This window comes from Peromyscus maniculatus, chromosome 22 (genome assembly GCF_049852395.1).
Source record: "Peromyscus maniculatus bairdii isolate BWxNUB_F1_BW_parent chromosome 22, HU_Pman_BW_mat_3.1, whole genome shotgun sequence".
NCBI lineage: Eukaryota > Metazoa > Chordata > Mammalia > Rodentia > Cricetidae > Peromyscus > Peromyscus maniculatus.
In genome coordinates, this window is record NC_134873.1 from 54,305,892 (window position 1) to 54,325,655 (window position 19,764).

A 19,764-nucleotide genomic window follows, 5' to 3' on the forward strand; every position below is an offset into this window, starting at 1 on the left:
CACCACTTCCTAACTGTAATTTTGCTACTGTTATGAATTGTAATTTAAATATCTGAAGTGCAGGGTATCTGATATGCAACCCCTATGGAAGGGTTGTTTGACCCCCAAAGGGGTTGCGACCCACAGGTGGAGAACCTCTGCCCTAGGATATGGTAGAAACCTCGGTCTTGGGACTCTTTGTATCTGTCCCCAAGTTTAACACAGCCTGGCACAATAATGAGTACTTGTGGTACCCGCTTACAACCCGGGAAACGGATGGGTGCCATGTTTCATTGATCTAGGCTGTGCATCCTAGTACCCTGGGTCCCAAGGCTGGGCAATGTAAGAATTGCCGCTCAAGACGACTGTTAGGACAACACACAGAACACAACCCTCACCCTGAATCACCTGTCTCACTCAGTGCAGGGGCTGCCATTTGCAAAAGGAAGACAATGCCCACTTTTCCAAATGGTTCTGATCACTGAAGAAAAGTCTTGAAGACTAATTGTCGCAGCCATCCATCTTTCTCGTGATTGTGACCTAGCACGCGCGCGCGCGCGCGCGCGCGCGCGCACACACACACACACACACACACACACACACACACACACACACACGGGGATTATTGGTGTGGGGGTTTTCTGTGGTTCCTTACCCTCCCCTCTGCTTCTTGAGGAGCAGAGGCCCGGCTTTTTTAGACTGGTCTACAAGAAGGCAGGTGCATGTCAGTAGGAGGCCTGCTACAACCTAAATCTCCCCAAGACCCCTGGGAAGTGTGCTCAGGCCTGGGCTACTCTTGGACCAATGTTTAATTCATCTTGAGTCCTTGAGTACCTGGGATCTGGGCGCTAAGACTAGGAACTGGCTCCGCTGTCTCAGTAACACACATGAGCTGCCTTCGCCCCCCTTCCCCTCTGGTGCCCTTCCCCCCAGGGTAGCCCATCTTCACTTGACCTCATCCCAATCAGAAGTGTCACTGGGGCTTCGAGATCCAGTGTGACACCACTCAGGGAGACAACATTGTAGGAGACAGTGCCTTGACTCAAAGCAGCCGCTCTGTAAGAACTACTCAGGCATTAGTATGAACGGAAGAGAGATTTGGGGTGAAGAGCCCTCAAAACATACCTCTTAGCAGTCACCCGTTTTAACAGACTCAGGAGCCTCAGATTTGGGAGGTGTAAGGCCACATAATCCAGTCCCTTCGACCTTGCCCAGTCTCTGCCTGGGCTCCTATAGTAGCAGAGAGCTCATGATCGCCTACACCACCCTGCCGGGTCTGGCGTTGGGGAGTCTCTCCTGGCTGAATGTTTCACCGTCTAACTGAAGTGCCTTCTGTGGACCTCATTATCTCCCCTGGGCGTTCTTAAGGATCACCTAGCTACCGCTTCTCCAAGTGCAGCAGCTCTTTAATTATTGGAAGGCAGTGGTCAGCTAACTCCTGGGCATTCCTATGCAGGGCAGGACTCCTGGCTTTGAAACATTTCCTGATTTGGGGTATTTTCTTATTGTAGCTCAAACAGACGGGGAGTTGTAGTGGGTAGCCATTCCAGCTTGGATCTGGAAGTTCCAACCCCCATTGAGACTCTGGCAACTGTCACGCCTACGAGGCGGGGCCAGGGGAGGCGCCTGGAGACCCGAGAGCTGGATGGGCGAGCAAGCGAGCTCTGTGCTCTCTCTCTGTGCCAGGACGCTGAACAGTGAAGGTGGACTGTGCAGAGCTCCGGAGAACACCACTGGACTGCAATACACTTTTCCCAGACCCTGCGACCTACCTTTCACTTAATTTGTCCTACCTTTCACTTAATTTGTGAGTTACGCCATTAAATAAATATCCTTTTATCTACGTGGAGTGGCCAAAATAATTTCTCCAATAGGGAGTTTTTAACGTATGTTATCACATGTAACTAATCCTGCTTCACTGATGAGGACAGTCATGCTCATATTCTTGGCCCCTAATAAAAATTTAGGTTAAGAATCACTGAAATAGTCTTTTTTTTTTTTTTTTTTTTTCCAGACAAGGTTTCTCTGTGTAATAGCTCTGGCTGGCCTGGAATCCGATTTGTAGACCAGGCTGGTCTCGAACTCACAGAGATCCACCTGCCTCTGCCTCCTGAGTGCTGGGATTAAAGGCGTGCACTGCCACACCCGGCAAGATCCAGTCTTCTAATAGCTGCATTAGAAGGAAGTTTCTCATAGCTTCCTTATTCCTCCAGATTGAGAGGTACTGGTGGAGAGAGGTGATTCTCCCAGTGCCAGAGCTGCCTATGGGGCTTTTGAAGATGAGATGTGTGTGTGTGTGTGTGTGTGTGTGTGTGTGTGTGTGTGTGTGTGTGTGTGTGTAAATCCCTGCTCTCAGAGAGGAACTCCTGGGCTGGTGAAAGATCCTAATGCAAATTTGTACACCAGTATCCACCATCCTTGGTCTCCCTGAGATTCCCAGGTGCTGGAAGGCACAAAGTCCCCCTGTCCTGCTTCTTGGGAGCTCTGGTCTGGCTCTCCAGGCTGTTTGACTTGCAGCTGTTTTCAACTTACCCATGACTTGCTCGTCTGACCTAGTCTGTGGCCAGGGGCATTCAGGGAAGGTCAGAGGTAAGCAGAGTGGAGACCAACTTCTAACATCGTGCCCCGCAACACACACACTGCAGAACTCCTCCTACATGGAGTGGCCATGGGGTGGATGTCAGCCTGTGAGGCTGGGCTGTTAAGTCCAGTAAGTTAGTAGCAGAGAAAAAAGAAGAGATGCTGGGGGGGGGGGAACCTCCTCTCTGCCCCATATCCTGGCATCCCATTCCCCTCAGTAAGCGATCAGGATCCTGGGTGAGGACAAGGACTCTCCCGGTAAGATTAGAAGCCAGGTCAGTTCTGGAGGAGAGCTCTTCCCTCTCTGGCCTCTTGCTCGTGTGAGACTTATACACCCGTGGCCAGGGAAGGTGGTCCTGGGCCTACAGTCAGGCTGGCTCAGCTGTGGACCCTATTTCTTACAAGATGGACTGTTTCCCACGAGTGCAGCCACTAAGGCTCAGGGCCCGTGTGAAAGGGGACCAACTCAGGGGCCATTTCCTTTATGGTGGCTCCTGCCCTTGTGACCACTAGCAGAACTTAGACGAACCTCCTGTGAGGTCCCATCTGGCTCACCGGGGGACCACAGCAGAGTGCTGGCACATACTGGACGCACTTAGGAGTTTGTGATACATGCACTGGAAGATTCAGTTCTCTTAGCCATAAGACCGGGGCATGGTACCGACCTTGTGGGTTTGCTATGAGGACCAAATCGTAGTGAAGCTCCTTAGCAGGCTCCTGTCACATAGTACAAGTTCAATAAATGCACCTTGCCATTGCTGTTATTATAATATATATCCATTAATATAATATATTAATTATAATATAATATAATATAAATACAATATAATATAACATATATTATAATAATATATTTAGTTATATTATAAGGATATGGCTATATCCTTCTGTTTTGGGTACATGATTCCCCTTGGGAATGCCTTGGGAACCCCTGGGATTCAGACATTCTTAAGTTGTGGTCCTTAAGTATTAGATACCAGTTTATAACACATGACCTGTCTACATCCAGACATATTTATTTATTTATTTATTTATTATTCATTATTTATTTATTTATTTGTTTGTTTGTTGAGACAGGGTTTCTCTGTGTAGCTCTGACCACCCCAGAACTCGCTCTGTAGACCAGGCTGTCCTTAAAACTCAGAGATTCACCTACCTCTGCATCCCAAGTGCTAGGATCAAAGGCGTGCATCACCAACGGCCAGCCATAGATTATTGTTATCCTTACCTTTTGAGGCAAAGCTACATCTTCTCTAGCAAGCCCCAGATTGTCATGACTACACAGACGCGTGTGTAATAAGATCCAGGTTGTACCCTGGATACGTGCTGTTGCCTCTGTGGTGCCTTTCTTCTCCCTCCTGCCAGGTAGAATCCAGATCCGAGCCCACTTCTCTGTTGCAGGAGGAACTGGCCACTCCCTCCCCTATGTGTACAGTGTTCCTGTAAGTCCAGGGCAGAGCCAGCCATAATGACATTAATGGTTTCTGCATGCCTCTTCTGTGCTGAGAGGACTAGCTTTATATCATCTCTTTCTTTAAAGTCAGCATCAAGAATGGACAGACAGAAAAGGGGATGTGAAAAATGATAGTGTTTTTAAAATCCCCCGGCAGTGGGTAACTCTGCCCATGCCATAAGCCAAATCAAACCGAATTGAAAGTCCAGGTTTAATGAACCAAGCATCCTCAGATGTTGTCTGGGGAAGAGAAGAAATTAAGGTTGCTCCCAAAGAGGGGACCTTAAGTACCCTGTAGGTGTGGTCTTTGAGCAGCTTTGGGAAAGGATCCACTGCTTGGCAGGCTTTCTTTGGGCGGGGTCTGCAAGGGGGGGAGTGGTACTGAGTTTCCTGCCAAAAATCTGGGCGGAGTTTGGAATGAGGCCTGAGATGGAGATTCCAAACAGAAAAGCTTTGTGACACTCTTGGATGTATCAGTGTAGCCAGTGTCCTCTTTAAATTTTAACCCTCCCTCCCTAGGGTATATGATGGCTAATACTGTCAATGTGAAGGGATCTAGAGTAGCCAAAAAAAATAAAAGGCAAGCCTCTGGGCCTATCTGTGAGAGATTATCCAAATCAAATTGACTGTAATTCTAATTAATCTTATTAATAAAAACCAGGAGTCAAATATTGGGATAAAAACCTGAAAGATCAAAGAAGCAGGAGAGCAGCCACATCAGTGACTTCTTACCTCTTCCATTCCTCCGACCAAAAGGGGCAAGATCCTATCTCCACCCACCTTATCACTTCCTGTCTCCTCTCTGTACAGACCTCCAGACCTCTATGGTTAACTAGCAGCTAGCTCCGCCCTCTGACTCCAAGCAAGCTTTATTTGTCAGAGCACAAACAAAATGACATAACATCAAATGAACTGAGATGGGGAGACCCACTGGGCTGGCATCTGGGACTGCATAAAGAAAGAGAGGACTGGCTGGGCACGAGCCCTCCTGAGGTGGCTTCTTGATTGAGGACGCACTGTAACCAGCTGCCACAAGCTCCTCTCTGCATGGAGCTCAGTGACCTCGAACTGTCGACAGAAATGAACCATCCTCCCCTGAGTCACTTCCGTCAGACAGTCTGCCCTGGTGACAAGGCCATGGCCAACCCTGGATGCAACCAAATCTCCCTTCACCTCTTCTAGGCACCCAGGAAATGAGCTGCACCCCCCCCAACCCCATCCCACACACCAGGATGTTATTCTACAGCCAGAAAGGACACGGAGCAAACAAAAGGATTAGTATCTCTGAATACAAGCTCTTAGGGGGTGGGGGAGGGGTGTGCTGCCACTGGCCCAGCCAGTTCCTCCCAGCTCTTGCACAGGCTTCTACACACTTCTCCGCACCATCCAAAAGGAAGTGTAGACAGAGAAGTGGGGGTGGGGTAGGAGGCGCAGAGCTCTGGGGGGGATGCACTCAAGGTCACAGGTTTGGGAGACTTGTCTCAAGCCACGCAAGAGAGAAGAAGAAGAAAAGCCGGGGTCTTAGCAGGTCCCAGGTGGGTTCTGGGAAGAACCATGCTGGAATGATCTTAACGGCAGTGTGTGGAACCCTCTGTCACCCTGGCCAGGCAGTGACCCTTCTGTGACCTTTAAGGGGGACCTATGCGGAAGGGCCTGAGATGAGTTGCCCCAGGTCTGAGGGATTCGGGAGCAGGTGGCAACGTTGGGGTACAATTGGAGAAGACTGGCCATGCAGGTACAAGGGCTGGAGGGGGAGCAGAAAAAAGAGCTGGGTAGGGGCACAGGAGCAAGGGGCATGTCAGTGCTCTGGCAACTCATTTATTACCTGTCCAGTCCCGCCCGACCTGTTGGACGGTCCTGAAGGGGGAGTGTGGAATTGGGAAATGATAGCTATGAAATATAGACGTAGATGAAGGAAAAGACAGAGACACAGGATAGCTTCAGGAGGGCTCTGGGTCAATACCACAGACACCTGAGTATTCTTATCACAGCCTTTATATACCCAAAGCAAGGGGGGCAAAAGACCTGCCCCCTTCAAGGACATCAGCGTTCAAGGTACAAAGTACAATCAAGTGTAAACACCTCCTTAGTACTCAAGACATCTGGTGACCACACCTTAAGGCAAAGCATTCTATAAATAGGCCTTGAAGTATAAGACACCTGGTAACCACGTCTTTAGCCCAAAACATCCTATTATTCAGCCTTGCAGGGGAAAACAAGCTTGGACTCTCTGAGCTTGAGTCAAGATGAAAACAAGCCACAAGCTGGGGTCTCTGTGGGCCCCCACAATTACTTAGCCAATGTGTGCCACCTGTCACGGTGAGTAGGCACTGTGCTTATGGTAGACACAGTGGCGGCGGCAGCATCGAATCCAAGGTCTTGGTCCCCAGATCCCATGCTCTTCTCTACGTCACACAAAGAGGAACTTTGGGCTTGGGGCCAGAGAACCACAGTGACAGGACGTAATTACGTACTAAGAGAAAATACAAAGAGATGCTACCTCCCAGTTTCCACACACACACACACACACACACACACACACACACACACACACACGTCCTTCAGTGGGCTGAGAAGTATAGGTTTGGGGATGCAAAGACTGGGTTCATCTCTCCTCTTATTTGAATGGATGGCTCCATATTTCCATAGTTGAAAATTTCCCATTCTCTTTAGCTCTCCCATGGAGAGCTCCCCATGCATTGTGGTCCTTAGTGAACCCGTAGCTCCCCATATTCTGTGCTGACTCTCTTTGTTCCCTCTTGAGGAGGGCGTTGTACTGGGTGGTGCTCCTCAAGACAGTGTGAATACCACAGATGGCAGCCCCATGGCTTTTCAGGTCTCCTATCACATCTTGGGTGCCAACGACTGGCCATCATGTCCAGTCTTGCCTCTGGGTTCCTTCTGGTCCATCCTCCCCTCACCCACCCAGGTATTATCACTTCTTACCAACTTACCCTTAAAAGGAACTTTTGAATTCCTCTTCATAGTTAATTTCACACTTTTAAAGCAAGTATGTGTGGGTGTGCACACACACACATGCCAGGGTGGAGACCAGAGATGCATGTTGTGTCCTTCGAAATCATCCTCCATCCCACTTACTTATTTATTTTCAGATTTATTTAGTCATTTTTATGTAAATGAGTGCTCTATGTGCACATATGCCTGCATGACAGAAGAGGGTATCAGATCCCACTATAGGTGGTTGTGAGCCACCATGTTGTTGCTGGGAATTGAACTCAGGACCTCTGGAAGAGCAGCCAATGCTCTTAATCACTGAGCCATCTCTCTAGCCTCCTTATTTATTCATTTGGAGACACTACGTAGCCTGCTTGATCTGGAACTTGCTATATAGATCAGGCTGGCCTTGAACCTACAGAGATCTATTTGCCTCTTCCTCCCCAAAAACTGGGGTTAAAGGTGTGCACCACCCACCACAGCCGGCTTGGGGTGGGCTTTCTCGGTGTTTGGTGTGATTTCTTTGGGGACTTTGAGTTCACTGCTTTGTCTAGATTGACTGGTCAGCAAGCCCCAGGGATGGTCCTGTCTCCACCTCACATGCTTGCTAGGATTATGGGTGCATACCACCCACCTCATCAGCCTGGTTTCTAATAGATGCCAGAAGGGTCGAACTCAGGTCCTCATACTCGTGGGGCAAGAGCTTTAAGGAGTGAACCATCATCCCAGCCCTAAAACACAAAAGCAAAATGTTTACTCTCCCCCCCCCCCCCCCGCCTCCTTTTTATTCCACAGGCCTAATCTCCCCTCTCCCTGGGCAGTCTGGATAACATTTTCAAATGCACAAAAGAATAGACACACGTCCTCAAGGGAACCAATCATTTCGAAATACAGCGATCACAATATTTTTTTTTTAAGGTGCGATATAGTAATGTGTGCTGCTCCATTAATGGATTAAAGAATAAAATCCCCTGGCAGGACTAATAGCCCGTCAGGGTTTTGAAACAAGGACAGGCATAGATAACATTGCAGATACCTGCCACAGCTGTGCAGGATTTTAAAGTACCCGTTATCCCTGCTAAATATTATTATGATCCGTTGCTAGCATTCACAATGTAAGGAAAGCTACATTTCAGTAGGGAGCCAGTGAATATAAAGATGTAAGTTCCCTTTGCTCCCAAGGAAAGCACCTTTGGAATTATTTGGGGTTCTTTGTTGGTGGGGGAGATGGCACCTGGCAGCTTCAAGTTTAGTGTGCACCTGTTTCAGAACAGTGCTTCTCAAAGCGAGGTCCCAGAACCAGGTGGGTCAGCATCGTCTATCAGAAATGAAAATCATCTCCCAAATACTCAATCCAGGAAACTCTGGCTGTGACTCAGCCTCCTGGGATTCTGCTGTGTAGCTCACCTTAGAGGCAAATGAGATACAATTTCTGCAGTAGGGTTCATGGCCACTTAACCAGGAAGGTCCACCGTCCGTCTCCTTCTGCTCCCCAGACCTGAGGTAGACTGTAGTTCAATCCCAATCCTCCTTAAATAATGGCGTTAGGCTGTTGCTCCTGTCAAAAGTGCAGGGTCGGATACAGCTGCAGAAGGCAGCGGGTAAAGTTTCTCTCCTTTGTGTACATTAAAAAAAAAAATAATTGGCCTTCTAATTACCTCCATAAAAATGAGAAAACTTGGTCTGCTTATTGGCACCTTTATTAGCACTAGGAAATAATTAGACACCGTAATAGCTCCCTAACGATCCCTAGAGGAGAGAGCCGTTTTAGAGTGTCTGCTCCATTATTGGGTTATTACGGAGGCTTTCAGAGGCGTTCCGCAGAGTGGGGCCGGAAGGGATTCGTCAGTGTCGGCCTGGGACGGTCGGTCCGTCTCTGCCAACGTGCCTCTTCCTTCGGGGAGGGGAAGTGGGGGAAGTACGCCAACTCTTCTCCCCTCCTGTCTTGGTCAGAGACTTGGAGGGTCGGTACTCACAGGATCCCAGTCTGCTGGGAAAGATCGTTAGACTGGTAGATTTCAGCCCACCCCCCAACCCCCCAAAAAAGCAAAACAACAACAACAACAACAAAAGCATAGGCTTGCAAGAGTTTAGGAATATGGGTAAGCAGCACAGTGGTTTCCCACTGGGTGTGGTCGCGCCCTCACGCAGATTTTGGCTCACCTGCAGATTTTTGGAGGGTTGAGTTTGGGACTGTTGGAGGAACAGGACTTCCAAAAGGAGCGAGGCCAAGCCTCTATTTCTCCAGCAGGTGGCGCCATCACTTTACCTTCCGTGCCGCCTCGCGGGAGATGGGAGATGGTGTTTGGCAAACCCAGGATGTGAGGCTGCTATCTGGGACTCCTATGTCAAGTAACTTTCCCTACACTACTCTCCCCCAGACCCTCGTTATTTCTATATCTTTATGCGAGCATCACAAAGAACCCCTACAAGCTTGTCCAGAAAAACTGATTTGCTTTTCTAGATTCGAACAGCCAGAAAGAATCCAGGCAAGTCATAAATAATTGTGGCCTCGATGGCTGCTGCCTCCCCTAACTGTCAGGCATCCCCGATCCTTGACCCTTCCGCCTCTTTACAACGATCTGCTTCTAAAAATCTCATGAGATTAGCCTGTCTGGCTGACTCTCAATGTGAGAAGCCCACAGAAGCAGCAGACACCTGACTGCACCTCTGAGTGGTCTTTGGGAAGACGAACCGCTAATAACACCCGGAGCAAACATTATTACACACATTAATTACTCATGCCTTACTGCGTGAAATAGGGCAGCCCCTCATTCCCAGACTCGCAGAGATAATTCACCCAAATCAGCTGCCCATCCAAGACAGGACTCTGTAGAGACCCTTCCAGTTTGCAGACATTCAGATCCATTTTAATGGACACAAGAACTCTGTGACTTGCACTCACTGAAGGAGGGTCTCAGAGTGGCTGACCCCAGCTCAGACACTCGCTCCCTTCCCTTCCCCCTCCCTCCTCCCTTCCCCCTCCCTCCGTCCCTCCTCCTTGAAAAGTCTATTACAATCCATGACTGCCTTCCTACCCAGTATCTAAGGCCGGCCACGTGTATGTACATCAGTACCACTAAATCTGCAGCAAGACAATACTGCTCAGCTTAATTTTTTTGTCTGATTTCTGCTTGGATTTTGGTTGCTTTGGATTTTTGGTTCATTTTTGTTTGAGGTTTTGTTATTTCTTTTGTTCTTGTCATTGATTTGACATTTTGTTAAGGCTGTGCACTGTATATATAATGACTGCCATTTCAAGCCCATGTTGAGTAAAGTGAATATTTTTATGAATTTCTTTAAAAAAAAAAAACAACTCGATCCCTTCCCTCCCTCCTTCCCTCCCCCTCCCTCCTTCCTCCCTCCCTCCTCCCTCCTTCCTCATCCCTCTTCCCTTCCCCCCTCCCTCCCTCCCTCCTTCCCTCCCTCCCTCCCTCCCTCCCTTCCTCCTTTCCTTCCTTCTTTCTGGTGCTGAGGAAGGAACTGGTCCGTGCTGGGCACTCACTCTACCCCTGAGCTGCACTCAGCCTCTCAGCATTCCTATAACCCCACACTGTGCCTGCCTCCCAACAACCCTTGGTAGGCCCATATTCAGTTTCAGTTTGTATTGAATACTGGCACAGTATAGCTCAGTGGTTACACACACTAGCCCAGGGGCGCAGGATTGATCTGCAGCACTCCCAAAACACAATGGGAAAAACAAAAACAAAAACAAAAACAAAAACAAAAAGCTATGACTTGGTAGATACAATCCTTGCTGGTTGTTGTTTGAAACAGGGTCTCACACTGTGGCTCAGGCTAGTCTGGAACTCTCTGTGCAGCCAAATTGTCCTTGAACTCCTAGAAATCCGCTTGCCTTAGCAGTCCAAGTGCTGAGGTTCCTGGCTCATGCCTTTTCCACCTTCTGCAACCTCTGATTTTAGGGAATATGATGCTTCTGTCTGTCTATCCACAGCCGAGTAGGACAAGCTACCCTAGTTCAGTGACTTTAAGTGCCTGCAGACCTCCAGCTCACATGTTGCACCATAGGAATTCAGGGGACTCTTTTTTTCTTAAAAAAAAAAATAATTTATTTATTATTTTATGTACATTGGTGTTTTGCCTACATGTATGTCTGTGTGAGAGTGTTAGATCTTGGAGTTACAGACAGTTGTGAGCTGCCCTGTGGGTGCCGGGAATTGAACCCGGGTCCTCTGGAAGAGCAGTCAGTGGCCCTAACCACTGAGCCATCTCTCCAGCCCCTCAGGGGACTCTTGCCTGGTTGAGTCTTCTGCCCCATGTAGCAACCACAGAGGTCATGTGGTAGCATTTAGTTGGCTAGTGGGCTGACAGAGGTTCAAGACGATGTTTCTTGCTTGTGGAACATTGCTTTGCCCTTGTGACTACATGCCACTGTGATTAGTGTAACAAAGAAGCAGGTCTGCAGCCAGGCAGGATAAGGTCAGGTGGGAGAACCAGACTAAGAGCATGCTGGGAAGAAGAAGGAGGAGGGGTCTCGGAGTTGTGGACAGACTCGGAGGAAGCCACATGGGAAGTTCATACATGAGGTAAACAAGCCTCAGGGCGTCACATAGATGAATAGAAATGGGCTAATTTAAGTTATAAGAGCTGGCTAAAAATGAGCCTAAGCGACCCGCCGAGCATTTATAATTAATATTAAGTCTCTGTGAGGTTATTTGGGGGAGCGGCTGGTGAGACAGAAAAGTCTGCCTACACTTGCTTGTCTGTCACCTTGGTGAAGGGCTGGAAAGCTGGATGGGACCCGAGATCATCTCCACTCGGGCTCCCCAGCATTGAGACTTCAAGGTAGCCTGGAGGCTTGTGGGATGACTCAGCTCCTTCAGTGAGCACACCAGCAAATACGTGAAAGTCCCATGGCCCTTCATGATCTGCGCTTAGAAGTTTTGTAGCACCGTTATCACTGGAATGTATTGGTCCAGATACTCAAAGCCCTGCCCAGACTGGAAGGACAGGAAGATAAATTCCATCTCCTGATGGGATAAGGGGACAACCGCGGCTGTGTTTTGAAGCCATGCCATTTAATTGAAATTATATTTTCCATATCTGCTTGAAGCTGTACATTTACTAACTCCAGTGTCTCTTATCTGTTCAACTCTCTTTGTTAGTCTGGATGGAGAGGTCGCGTGAGGCCCGGGGCTCCATCACCAGTGTGGCCACAAGACAAAATGAAACTACACTCTTTGTCAAGCTCATTGGCAGCCTCGCTCATTACCCAAGAGCCAAGACCCAAGCTACAAACAAACGGTGGGGGAATGAGAGACATAGCCAAGCTGCAGCCTGGGCGACAGAGCGAGCTTCATCAAACCACAACAGCAACAACAAAAATAAAACATCGTCCACGAATGTTTACATTCTCCTTTAAACATTAAAAAAAGTCTATTATTTATTTTTATTGATGCATGTGTGTATGCCTGGGTGAGTTTATATGCAGGTGCTCTCAGAGGCCAGAGGGTGTCAGATCTCCTGGAGCTGGTGAGAGCCACATGATGTGGGTGCTTTAGGAAATCAGCACATGCTCTTAACCACTAGGCCATCGCTCCAGCTCTGATAAATCTTTTTTTGTTTGTTTGTTTTTCCAAGACAGGGTGTCTTTGTGTAGCCCTGGCTGTCCTGGAACTAGCTCTGTAGATCAAGCTGGCCTTGAACTCAGAAGATCCTCCTGCCTCTGCCTCCCAAGTGCTGGGATAAAAGGCTTGCTCCACTACTGCCCAAGCTACATGGTGAAATCTTATCTCGATAGAAAAAAAAAATACAGGGCTGAGATGGCTCAGAGAGTAAGGTTCGAGAACACGGATTTGGAGCCCAGAACCCATGGTGGGAACCCACATAAATCCTTCCATAGTGGTGCTCACCTGTAACCCGAGCAGCCCTGTGGTTGGGTGGGAGGCAGAGACATGAGGGTCTCCAGAAGCTTGTGGGCCAGCTAGCATGCTGTACACACATGCATTAGCTGCAAAGATGTTATTGCAAATAAAGTAGAAGTTGGGGACCGACCCTAGAGGTTGTCCTCTGACCTCCACTAGGGCACCATGGCATGTGCATGTCTGCACACAAGCATGCAAATTTGCCTGAGTGCTCACACACACAGATTTTTACAACACCAACAGGCATATGGAACATAGTAAAAAATTTCCCTTAATGCAGCATATGAACAAAAACCTTTGGAGACCAATGACATCTATGTCCATCTTTCTAATATTTATTGAGCAGGTGTTATTTATATGTACATGTTATGCTTAACATGAAAGATATAAACAGTAAATAAGGTTTTTTAACTTCATGTGTTATAGGAAAGATAGACACATTTAAAAAGTAGAATTGAGCAGGACATAGTGGTACATGACTTTAATCCTAGCACTTGGAAGGCAGAGGCAGGTAAGTTTGAGGCCAGCCTGGTCTACATAGTGAGTTCTAGAACAGCCTGAGCTATATAATGAAAAAAAATGTAGAATTGTTTATCAAGTACCATGGAATGCTCAAGGGAGAATGTTCAGTTTTCCCTGGAGTCAATCAAGGCTTCATCCTGATATTTGAACCAGTGCCAGCATGAAACCTGTGCACAGAGGCAGGAGGTACTTTCCCTCTCGTTCCCTGTTGCTTGGACTTTCTCTGGTCCTATGATGGCCTGCTCTCCAAGCACAGTGCTCCCTTTTGCCTACAGTGTCCCACAGAGCAGGGAAGGAGACTCTTTCCAAAGCCCTTCCTGTTACTCAGGCCAGATCCACATCACACACACACACACACACACACACACACACACACACACACACATACTTGCAAAGTGGCATTGGGCTTGATACCTGGTGCATCCATTATATAGACTCTATTAATTTTGTGCAGTCGAATCAGACTGAGTGTCTTGATAACTGAGTGTCTTGACTAGTCAGTGTCTTAAAAAAACAGCTGGCATAAGCCTTCACAATTCACTCCTCGCCCAGTAACCTAGGTTACCATCCACCCTTAGGCAGCTAGTCATTTGTCTGAATTTGTGGTGACGGGATGTGGGAAGAACTTCTTGAACTTGTCCCCATCTTTTTCTATGGAGTAATGGAGGGAGTCTTGACATGTAGCCCAGGTTAACCTGGTACTTGCAGTGCAGACCAGACTGGTCTTGAACTCTCAATCCTTCAGCCTCAGCCTCCTGGGTGCTAGAATTTCTGTCATGTGTTACCATGCCTGGCTTGTGTCATTCTCTTGATACCCCCAGAACATAATGTCATTCCCAAAGCTAGTGATCTGAGCACCGCCTTCCAGGTCACTTATGAAAATTAGACACAATAGTTCTGGACAGCGTCTGCCAGCTGGAAAGGGGGTGCTCCTGGTAGTTCAGCCACAGAAAAGCCTGAGCTAAAACTGGGAACAGATCTGGAAGCCTGCATCCAAACAAATCCATCTAGGTGTTTATGTGGTTGGAAGCGGTCCTCTTTCCGATGCACAGACTACTTATGCTGTGATTTCCTTTTTCCTGATAAAGTCTCTTGGGGAGTGACTTAGTTAGGGTTGCTAGTGCTGCGACAAAACACCACGACCAAGTTGGGAAGGAAAGGGTTTATTTGGCTTACACTTCCACATTGCTGTTCATCACTGAAGGAAGTCAGGACAGGAACTCAAACAGGGCAGGAATCTGGAGGCAGGAGCTGATGCAGAGACCGTGGAGGGGTGCTGCTTACTGGTTTGCTTCCCCTGGCTGGCTCAACCTGCTTGGTTATAGAACCCAGAACTAGCAGCCTAGGGATAGCACCACCCACCATGGGTTGGGCCCTCCCTATTGATCACTAATTGAGAAAATGCCTTACATTTGGATCTCAAGGAGGCATTTCCTCAGCAGAGTGAGGCTCCTTCCTCTCTGATGACTCTAGCTTGTGTCAAGTTGACCCAAAACCAGCCAGGACAGAGAGCTAGGAGAGACACCACTTTTCAGCTAAGTGACTCCATTGCCTTCAGAAGCACTTTGAACCCCGAAATCTAATGTTTTAGTACTTCCGTGACATGGGAGTACTCAGACTCAATGGTGCAGGCCAGGTAAACGTTGAGAAAAGCAGTGCCAATCACACATGTGAGAGGGCTGCAGGGGCCCAGGAGGAAAGACTATGCTCTCTGCATGTGGATACGTGGTTGTTTCGTTTTGTTTTTGGGACAGGGTCTCTCTGTGTAACAGCCCTGACTGTCCTGGAACTCACTCTGTAGACCAGGCTAGCCTTGAACTCTGCCTCCAATGCTGGGATTAAAGAAGTGTGCCACCATGCCCAGTGGGTTTGTTTCTTTTATTCTCTTCCTTCCCGGTTACTGTGGACCTCTTCATCTTCTTACTTTCTAAGCATCAGTTCTTCTTCCCCTTGGCCTTTGACCTCAGCTGTCAGTTATCATCCTGTACTGAGGACCGAAGGCCATCTCTCCCAGTTTAGCCTTGAAGGGCATACGTCTGACTGCTGCTCATTCCCATTGCATTGTGGAGCACTTCCTGCCCTTATCACATCTATCTCACCAAACGCCTAGTCACACGTTCCTAATTCAGAAAACTGCCCTTTCTACTTTAGACACAAAACACATACGTGTTTAGGCTGTCAAAAATCTTCCCTGAGAAGCACTGGCCCCACCTCCCCCTGGTAGGATTGCTTGTCACACGGTGTCTGATGTCAGCACACTCCAGAAGTGAGAGGCGTTTTTATAAATAGTGGCTGTGGCTGCAGGAACACTCAGTAGGAAAATTTCAGTCTTGGGAAACCGACAGGGATCAGAGCTGGAAATGCATTTATTCTAGGACAATATCCACTGCTTGCCACTGGGATTTGTATGGAGCATCACGCCTGGAGCTCTGCAGATGGGCAGCCTGGGTCTGATGAGCTCGTCCTTTTAACGGAAGGGGGCGTGCGTTAAAAGCCTGTAGGGTCTGTAGTAGTGACTTTCTCATTGCTGTACCATAACACTGACAGTGATAACTTTAGGAAGGGACGTTTGATTTTGGTTCACAGTTTCAGCGCAGGCCAGGAGACCTGGTGATGTTGGTGTTGTGTTAAGAGGTGGCTTTAGCTTGTCCAATGACTTTACATGGTACTTCACATGGCCAGGAAGCAGAGGGCCCCAGACAAACCAGAAACAGCTAAATCCTTCAGAAGCCCTCCCACAACAACTCATCCCTGCTAAGTGGGGTGTGATAGATAAAGGTTCACGACCTTCCCAAACAGTGACAACAGTTAAGGATCAGGTTCAAACCTCGACAGAATCTCACCAGACTGAAAGCCTGTGGAACCAAGTGTTCATAGGATGCTTTTGGTGCCAAGCAACACAATTTGCAACAATGAAGAAATTCTTTGTCACAGAAATAAATATGTCCAGAAGTAGGGTGACTTTTGAGAACAGCTGATCAAAGCTTTAGCTCAGTTTCTGTGGGATTCCCCAGTGTCTTTCTCCCTGAGTACTGTCCCTGCCCCCTGGGACATTCTCCTACATGGTGGCAAAGTGGCCAGTGGCCATAGCACTTCCAGATCATAGCCTCACTGCTCAGTCAAAGCAGAGGGAGACACCCATCTTGTCTTCCGTTACTGGACTTAGGTATATTAGTCCCACACTTTCTCTATGAGTCAAGGATCCTAAACCACAACCCTATAAACCCTATAGATGTAAAGTGGGTGTTACACAACCATCATTTTAACCATAACTATAACAAAGGAGGTGTGACTGCATTGATGGCAGCCATAAAATCGGGGCTGTCTGTGAAGCTGGTAACATCACTGCTCTCAAAGGAAACTCTAGGCTCTCTTAAGAAGAGATGGGGACAAAGACAGTGTTTGCTGTAAACGCTCCTGGCAGGATATGGACCTGGCTTCTTCCCAAATCAGGGGACTTCAATAGGGACGAGTAGAAGCCAAGAGGGACAAATTAAACCAAGACATCGGCCTGGTCAGTTGCAGGGATCCAGATTAAGTGATGGAACCAGATGGGCTCAGAACCAGAGACTGAGCAGAGACTATTAGAAGGAACAAATCTGAGCAAAAACCTTTTAGAAGTTCTAGTGAAGGTTTAGCTATGTTATGAGAACAAGGGTAGCATTTGTTATGGGGCCAATGAGTTTGTCTCTAAAGCTCTCAGGGTAGTGTTATCAGCAATGAAGAGTACAGAGGAGTAAAGTTGGGGTTCTGAGGGCCAGGACCTCACCCCACTATGAGAGTAGATGTCAAGTGTCAAACTCCACACTTGACAGTGCAAAAGAAAATACCGGGCTGGAGAGATGGCTCAGAGGTTAAGAGCACTGACTGCTCTTCCAGAGGTCCTGAGTTCAATTCCCAGTAACCACATGGTGGCTCGCAACCATCTGTAATGAGATCTGGTGCCCTCTTCTGACTTGTAGTCATACATGCTGTATAGAAAATAAATAAATGAATCTTTAAAAAGAAAATACCATTTCCTCACAACTTCTCCAAGGTGTGGGCAATATGGCACCTCTCAATTTGGGGAAACAGAGTTGCTTGGAGATGTGTGCAGGCTTTCCTGGGCTTCCAAACCTCTAACGAATCCTCTTTCCTCACAGTCTTTCTTTTCTTTCACTCCATTGTCTGTTTCCATCGTCTGTTTCCATTGTCTATTTCCATTGTCTGTTTCCATTGGCTGATTCCATTGACTTGTTCCATTGGCTGATTCCACTGGCTGATTCCATTGGCTGGTCTCCTAGTTTCCTCTTCCCATTGGCTCTCAATTTCCTTTTATCTTTTGTTCTAGTCCCTTCAAGGCCTTATATTCTCTCCCCCCCCCCCAAAATCTGTTTCCATATTCTTTTTTTTCTTTATCATTTTTTTCCTTCTGGTATTTGATGTATGTTTTTATGAACAAAATTGAAAACTGACTGAGATTATTTAATTACTAAATAAAAATTATTTGGACTTTGGACTTTCCTTTCCCTACAAATTTGATCTTGACAAAATTAATGATTATCAAGTGTGAACAAAAAAAAAAGTGTCCACAAATACAGGTTGTCCAGGACAATTATACCCCAAAGTGAGCTCAGAAGATACCTCACTTATCTGAAACAGCATTCTCAACTGGAAAATAAAGAGATGAATAATACAGATTTTTTTTCAGAGTTCTTGCAGGGCCCTTCAAGACTCTGGGAAAGAGCCTGGAAGTCAGTGTCTCTCAATTTTGGCCTCTTTTTTGTTTTTATTTTGTTTAGAAATGAATTGTTTAGAAAAGAGGAGTAAGTGCTAACTGGTTGTTACAGATAGTACCATTGACCCTCGACAAGTATTGAGAAGAGAGTCATGGCTTTGAAAACACTTCACTTTAAAACAGAAGCTCTTCTTTGCTATTGTAATTCACTGCATCTGGGAACATCTCGGTTTCCTCTGCATTCTTGAAGGATAATGTTGTCCGATACAGAATCTCAGGGGGGTTACATGCATCCCTTTCCTTCAGCTCAAGGGCCACCTTCCTACTTACTAATCCTTCTTGTGGTCCTTTGGTCTAGACATGCCATGCTCCTCCTCTCTTGATGTCTCTCTCTGTCTCTTGTGCCTTTGGTTATGATGTATCTTAGCACACATCTCTCCATTTTTTTCTATGTGGAATGCCTCATAGAGCCTCAGGACATACAGATTTACCAGGGTCTTGATTGGGTGCTTGAGGGTTTCCAACAGCTTTCCTAAGTTCTGCTCAGTCCCCTCTTTTTTGTTTTGTTTTGATTTTCAGCTTGGATATGAGCAATTGCCTTGATCTTCAAACTTGTTGATTTTTTAAAATGCCAGCTCAGATCTTCTATAGCACCCCTCCAGGGAATTTTGCATTCCAGTCACTGTACTTTTTAACTTTAGAGTTTCTGCCTAGGTCCTTTTCAGAGTTTCTGTTTCTTTCCTGATGGTTTCTGTTCAGTGATACATCATTGTAATGCTTTTCATCATTTTATTTAGTTATTTGAGCTGATATCAAAGTCCTTATCAACTAGGTTCAGTGTCTGGCTCTCTTCAGGGACAGTTTCCGTGGACCCTATTTTCTTGTTTATGGAACTGTCTTAGGGTTTCTATTGCTATGGTGAAACACTATAATTGGATGTTTTTCTCTTGCCTGTCTGTTCCCAAATACATGGCAGCTGCTTCCCAAATAACTGACTTGGAGGCTTAATATTACTTATAAATGCTTGGCTGATAGCTCAGGCTTGTTACTAACCAGCTATTACACTTAAATTAACCCATAATTCTTATTTATGTTTAGCCATGTGGCTTGGTACTTTTTCTCAGTACACCATTCTCATCTTGTTTCTCTGCATTTGCCAATGACTCTGATTCTGCCCTTCCTCTTCCCAGAATTGTCCTTGTCTGGCTCTTGCACTCAATCTATTTCTGCCCAGCTATTGGCAAATTAGCTTTTTATTAGCAAACAAAGAGTAATCCATATTCATAGTGTAGGAAAGGATTGTTCCACAGCAAAACACCATGACCAAAAAGCAAGTTGGGGAGGAAAGGGTTTATTTGGCTTACACTTCCATATTGCTGTTCATCACCGAAGGAAGTCAGGACTAGAACTCAAACAGAGCAGGTTCCTGGAGGCAGGAGTTGATGCAGAGGCCGTGGAAGGGTACTATTTACTGGCTTGCTCCCCATGACTTGCTCAGCCTACTTTCTTATAGAATCCAGCACCATCAGCCCAGGGGTGGCACCACCCACAGTCAATCACTAGTTAAGAAAATGGCCTACAGGCTTGCCTACAGCTCAGTTTTCTCAACTGGGGCTCCCTCCTCTCAGATGACACTAGCTTGTATCAAGTTGACATAAAACTAGCCAGAACAG